We start from the raw sequence: 7,581 nt of genomic DNA, 5'->3' as shown, positions 1-7,581 counted from the left end.
GTATATATATATATATATATATGTATGAAATACCTGGCTGGTCACCAAAGTGTCAGTCCATTGTCTTAGGTTTGACCTACTTCCTGACCATGCTCTATATAACTGAAATCATCTCTCTCCCCTCTCTCTCTCCCTCTCTCTGGTTTAACCAATTAATAGAGAGCACACATCTCTATTCATGTCAGTTGTTAACCAGGAGCAAATGCATTGGCTAAATGGAAAGGGACAAACCAGGAGCAAATGCATTGGCCAAATGGAAAGGGACAATCTAATCCTTACCCTTTCTTCCATTCTGTCAGCAGAACGACAGCTTACACACTACCAACTACCAGTGATACACCAACACATCATTACTATTATCAATTACTATTATGTATATTTTACTAAACACTACTGGCAAATAAATTTGTGTATATTATTCCTTTTTTAAATCTCACAACGTGAGATATTCAGCAATGGTACTTTGGAGTAAAGATTTTTGCCAACATAACAGGGCAGTCCTGCTTTAGGGCTAAATTACAGCAACATTCGTCCAAAATACTGTTGCTGAATATCTCTCATTGTGAAATTTACAAATAGTCATTTTCTAATTTACAGATCAGTGACTAGTTATCACTTTGAAAACTATATATTTCGAACGGGAACTTGGTAGCACCACTGCTAGCTGAACAATTATTCGGTGCTGATGAAGAGAAATAACCCAGAAATCGCAATACACAGAAATTGTTCTGAGCTGAGTGGGGGTGCTAGATTCCCTTGTTCAAAAATATAAGGACACAGATTGTGTCATATAGCCAGCTGGAGACGATGTCTCCTGGGCTAAATTACAGCAACATTCATCCTAAACCAGGACTGCCATGTTATATTGGCATTATTCCTTTTCTTTTCATAGTTTTTATTACACTGTTTCATCCTGCTATCAACCAACTATATATGTTGACCATTCACATCTTACCACTACATATAGTAAATCTGATGTACACGCACATCTGTCCATTACAACAGACCCACTGCACGGCATCTTTGGCAACTGTCCTCTACTATAGTTTCAGGCTGACCAAATTCTCATGTGTGGTTTTGGTAGATGAAAACTGAAAGAATTCTGTCATACATGTTTGTGTCTGTATGTGAGTGTAAGTGTATGTGTGTATGTGTGTATCTGTTTCTACTTTGTTGTTTTGATATTGTGTGATAGTTGTAAAAATGTGACTGCTTCATAGAAGTGGTGTGATTTCTTTCAAAACCTCTGTGGAAACAAACTTGTTCGTGCATGGGAAAATATTACCTTGCTTGAAAATAAGTTATAGTTAATGACAAGAAGGTCATCTGGCCTTAGAAGACCTGCTTCATCTGACCCATGCAAGCATGGAAAAATATATGGATGCTAAAGCAATGATCATATATTGACTATGATATTCATAAGTCTGTGTGTGTGTTATGATTGTGAACTTAAATTCAGTTTAGTTTGGAAAGTGTTATAGCAGGAAATTGTGGTCCTTCAGTAACTTAGGTAGTTCCACAACAAGTAAATAAGAAATATATATATATATATATATATATATATATATATATATATATATATATATATATATATATATATATATATATAGAGAGAGAGAGAGAGAGAGAGAGAGAGAGAGTGAGATAGAGAAAGAAAGAAAGATAGATAGATAGATAGATAGATAGATAGATAGATATGCATACATATTCATAAATCATGAGTTAAAATCTTTTGGAAAAATTCTATTCTTTTAGGAGAAAGAGCACTAAATTTCCCCTCTCAGCCCAGTACTTGGCCCCAAATAACAGTTTTGAAATCAAAATATGAAAATTATAATGTGCAATAGGCTAACATCCTATTTGGAGCAAATTTAACTTCTCAACTTTATAGACTCTGGTCTTTATCATTCGCTTGCTTATTTTTATAGTCTCTTGGCAAATATATTGGTGATATCAATAAATCTTCATTGCAGTATAATATTTAATTCAATGTAAATAGACTGGATGGCAGTTCAATCCACTAACATTTGAATTATAGATCATTTCCTTTTCTTTTCTTTTTTTTTGTTAGTAAGATATTTTAGTTATTATCACAAACACAAAAAGTATTTTAAACAAACTTAGTCACAATTCTTTATCTAAGAATAAAGAATAAATCACTTCTTTATTGACTTTTGGCATCTTGGATTTATAGGTTTTCATCAGTAACAATTTCATAAGAATAAGATTTTATTATTTGGCTGCTTCATCTGCATCCTTTAACCATATCAATGTCCCTCCCGACTAGATGAACAGAAATGCAGTAACATTATATGCACTCAGACATAGAGAATACATTTTGTGATTGGATAGGCTTCAGAATGGGAAGCATGTACTTTTGGATTATGCAAAATCAAGCATTTACTGCTATTTATCGCAGTATTGATTGATTGACTGCTTTGTGAAAGTATTGCATCCTTATAATAGGATATTGATTGTTAGAGATATAGTATTTCTAATGACACTTTGGCTTCATTTTAAGATGGAACTTATTGTGACAGCTATTACACTCACCTACGGAAATAGGTATTTGATACTTTTAAAATTAATCAAAGTTGACAGTTTGCCATTCTCTGATTTTTCTTAACCTTATTGAACATAATCTCCATTACTTACATTGTACTGGATTATATCTACTTAAGTAATCTGCCGTGTAGACAGCATAATTTTATCATTGATATGTTTGCTGCAGGAATATCATTCTTCTGTAGTATATATATCATGAAACAATATCAATACTGTAAAGAAATTGTTTTTACTGTTACTTTGAATAAACCAGAAACTACTTTGTCTTTGTAGAACAACTTGTGCCACTCAAGAATAAAAGCTCTAACTTATGGCAAAGAGAGCAGCAGAAGTAGAACCAACAAACTATAAACGCTTCATCATTGTTATCATAGTTGCATCATCATCTTGGTTAAATAGAATATACATTTGGGCTATTGCCTAGTATCAGTCACTGAACTGCTGTTACGTTGGCGTGCCATGCCTACATGATATAGCTGATTATTTTGAACCCACAGCTAATTAATTAATTATGCCCTGCAAAGCTTTAGTCAGATAATTTTAATTTTAATGTAGGTATACCAACAATTTTAACCTTACTACAAAATGTAAACAAATCAACACACACACACACACACACACACACACACACACACACACACACACACACACACACACACACACACACACACACACACACACACACACACACACACACACACACACACACACACACACATACACACACGCACGCACACACACACATGCACACACACACACACACACACACACATATCTGTGCGAAAGAAATGTTTTGAGAACTACTCGGGTTAATTTCATCTTGTTTTGGCTAATATTGACCTTATACATGCATTAAGCATTGTCTACCCTTTAACATTCATATTTAGGCCTTTCATGTCACTCATTTATACTCTTACACCATCAACAATGTCTTGTAATTCCTCATTGCTGTCTACTACTAATGCTACATAAATAACCAGCATATCTTATATTATTCATGTTCATAATTTTGAATGTGAGTTCCTCAGTCTTACTGAATTTTCTGCATATATACTCAGTATGGATATTAAATAGGTATGGTGATAACATACTTCCTTTTTTCACACCTCTTTTGATCTCTACATGTGCTGACAATTCCTGGTTTATTTCAATGTTTGCATTTTGGTTCCAATATAACATACAGATGCTATTATCTTTTCCTTCTAAGATGGCTTATGATGATCTCTCTGTGGTGTACATGAAGAAATGCTTTGGTATAATCTATGAAGTAAATAGATCTTTCTGCACTTGCATTTGCTTTTGTACTAGAATACTGAAATAAAATATAACATCTCTTGCACCACTGTTGGCCCTAATCCAACGTGCACCTCACAGACTTTTGTATTTATTTTGCTTTTTATTTTTCTGAGTGTGACTGTAAGAAGAGAACAAGAGTCTATCGAAGACATTTGTGGAATGATGGCATCAAAGAATGTATTGGAGACAAGAGCCTCACTGATTGTATGCATACAATACAACACAAAGGAAGCTAGAAAGTCTTGGTAAGGTGGCCCCTGCACACAACAGGGTCATCTGTTGGATAGCTGACCTACAGTGAATTTCACCAATAAGATCAATGATATGAATTTTCTTGAAATAAAGTGTGTGTAGTTTGGAAGTGGATCTTTTGTTAAAAGTAAAAAGTGTTAATATTATTAGATCTTCTTAAGGCAGTGAGCTGGCAGAATCATTAGCACTCTAGAAAAAGTGCTTAGTAGTATTTTGTCTGACTTCAAATTCCGCTGGGGTCAACTTTGCCTTTCAACCTTTTGGAGTCAATAAAATAAGTAGCAGTTGTGCACTGGGTTGATTTAATTGACTTACCCAGCCTCTGAAATAGCTGGCCTTGAGCCAAAATTTGGAACTGATATTATCAGACCTCCCCAGAAGAGTATATTCTACTCAGTTGGAAAAACTAAGTATGATTAATACACAAGCACAAATAATAAGTGATGCTAATTATGAATGTTAAAAATATGACTGTGAATGCATATTAACGATATGCATTCTGTATTAAGTACAAAGTATTAGTGTTTCACATATACAATTTAGTGATTTAAAATAACTTCAGTTGATGCTTATTATCCATGTAATTGGTGGACAAAAACTCACTCTATGATGTACAAAACTTTAGACCATCAAGCATGATCGATTAACTGAAATCTTTGAATAATATTAGTTTCAAATTTTGGCACAAGGCCAGTACTTTCAGAAGAGGGGCTAAGTCGACTAGTTAGATCAACACCAGTGCTCAACTAGTATTTATTTTATCAAGCCTGAAAACATGAAAGTCAAAGTCAACCCCAGAAACATTTGAACTCAGAATGAAAACACAAAATAAATCAATCTCTGATTATTCAATTTAAAGTAATTACATGAGAAAATTGGTTTTGTATTTCATTCTTCCAAAGTCAATAAAATAGTAGTAAGCAAGAGAAATGCTAGAGTTGATTAAAATGACTTATATGTTGTGAAAAGTGTTTTGTCTTGGGCTAATATAAGAAATCAGTTGAGGCAGGAGGTGGAGCAGAAGTGTTAGAAAGGTGTAGAAAATGCCTTAAAAATATAATTGCATTCAGGAATCTATATTATTTTTCTGAAGTTTTGTGAACATATGTCAATATTAGAAATCAATATTAGATATAATTATAACATTTTTCAATTTGTTTATCATAATTTTTTGCAGCAATAAACTGTTCTGTATATGTCTGAGGTCCATTCAGTGTTATTTGCATATAAATATGCTAATTGTTGCTTAGTCTCAGGTCTGTTCCCAATCACATGGTACCGTGTTCAGTTCCACTGCATAATACTTTGTGCTTGTGTCTTCTACTATAGCTCTGTGCCTACCAAAACTTTGTGAGTGGATTTGGTAGACAGAAACTGAAAAGAGCAGTGAGCTGGCCGCAACGTTAGCATGCCGGGCGAAATGGCCTAGTGGTATTTTGCCTGCCGCTACGTTCTGAGTTCAAATTCGGCCGACGTCGACTTTGACTTTCATCCTTTCGGGGTCAATTAAATAAGTACCAGTTACGCACTGGGTTCAATATAATCGACTTAATCCGTTTGTCTGTCCCTGTTTGTCCCCTCTGTGTGTAGCCTCTTATGGGCAGTAAAGAAATAAGAAACTGAAAAGAAGCCTGTCATCTGTGTGTATGTGTTGTTGTTGTTGTTGTTGTTGTTGTTGTTGTTGTTGTTGTTGTTGTTGCTGGCTCCCACCACTGCTTGACAACCAGTGTTGGTTGCTTACATCCTTGTAACTTAACAGCTTGGCAAATGAGACTAATAGAATAAATACCAGACTTTAAATAAATTAATACTGAGATCTATGTGTTTGACTAAAATCCTTCAAGGTAGCACCCCTGCATGGCCACAATCCAATGACTGAAACAAGTAAAAGATAATGTTAAAAGATTAAAACCATTCCAACAAACCATCATGAATCATTTTTAATTATTATGAATCTAGAACTACATTATGCAAATTCTCCTTCAGTTATGAAAACAACTAAGTGAAATTTGGCTGCTATTTTTAATAATTTAAATGTTCACACAGAATACACAGGAGCAATTTTACTAGCTTGCATGTGCATGATGCAGAAGGCTCTATGCTAAATACATTCAGTTCTCTGTAATGCCAGTTTTGTTACAATATGCAATCAAGTAGACACATAGAATGTTAATGTTTTGTACTTAGCTTTTGATATTAGAATATATCAATTCTCAAGCTGTAAAATATTATATTCCATAATTTTTAAATACCTAATACTGCAAAAACAAAACAAAAAAATAGCAATTTTCAACTTCAATTAATGTTTGAACTCTGAATGTTTGCTGCCTGTTTTTTTAGATCTCGTGATATAAAATCTGTGGCGATATTTATTTTAGAAGATATTAAAATGGCAGTTTTATACTGAAATTAATGTGCCACGTAAAGTAAATTAAATGCTATCAAAGACAATCTTATATTATATATACAGTTAATCTGTAGTTCCTTTAGCTTCTTAGTGATGTGTTAATATAACCTCAGTTTAAACATTCGACATACAAAGCAATATTTGTCAGAATCAAAAGACTTAATGTAACATAGCTGATTTGAAAGTGGAAATAAAATGTTCATGGTATTCTAGCTGAATTAAAACTTCAATATCTCCAGACAGATGTGGTTGAAAGGTTTTTAGGACAGAACTTTTCCTCTGAAGTCAGGCTGTCATCAACTTCTTCAATAATCAGTAGAAGAGGGGGAAAGTCAGAGTAGAGAGTAAATGATATGAAAGATTAGTAAGAGTGATGAAATTGGTTTGGTTAAATGGGTCTAGTCAAACTATACAACAACAACTGAGAAAAGGCTCGATCATTATATTAACCATACAATAATAAAAGTAAATAAACCTATTAAACTATTGCTTTCATCAAAGAAGGCTTTTTCATCATTAATAATCATTTTTTATCTTTCACATGTTTTAGTCATTGGACTGCAGCCATGGTGGGTCACTGTCTTGAAGGGTTTACTCTCACAGATTAACCTCAGTACCTACTTTTTTAAAGCCTGATACTTATTCTATCAGTCTCTTTGGTGAACTGCCAAGTAATGAGAATGTAAACAAACCAACGCTGGTTGTCAAGCAGTTGTAGGGGTAAAACACAAACACAAAGGTACACACATAGACACATCCATCCATTCATCGATCCATCCATTCATCCAATCCATCCATCCATCCATACATACATACATACATATTTTGCTTAAGCATTGTGAAGCTATCCTGGTGTCAGAACTCAATACATATATATATATATGCATACATGTATAGACAACCACACACACATACACACACATATATTCTCCAGTAAAAAGCATCAATTGAGTACTGAGTGGTAATAAGAATTTCGGATGACAAAGGAATAAAAGGTTTTGTTATATATATATATATATATATATATACAATGTTAATTCTCTAAATGAAGTATTAACAGT

The sequence above is a fragment of the Octopus bimaculoides genome, chromosome 4, assembly GCF_001194135.2.
Source record: "Octopus bimaculoides isolate UCB-OBI-ISO-001 chromosome 4, ASM119413v2, whole genome shotgun sequence".
Taxonomy (NCBI): domain Eukaryota; kingdom Metazoa; phylum Mollusca; class Cephalopoda; order Octopoda; family Octopodidae; genus Octopus; species Octopus bimaculoides.
The sequence above is the reverse complement of the archived record's forward strand: the minus strand, read 5'-3'. Positions refer to the sequence as shown.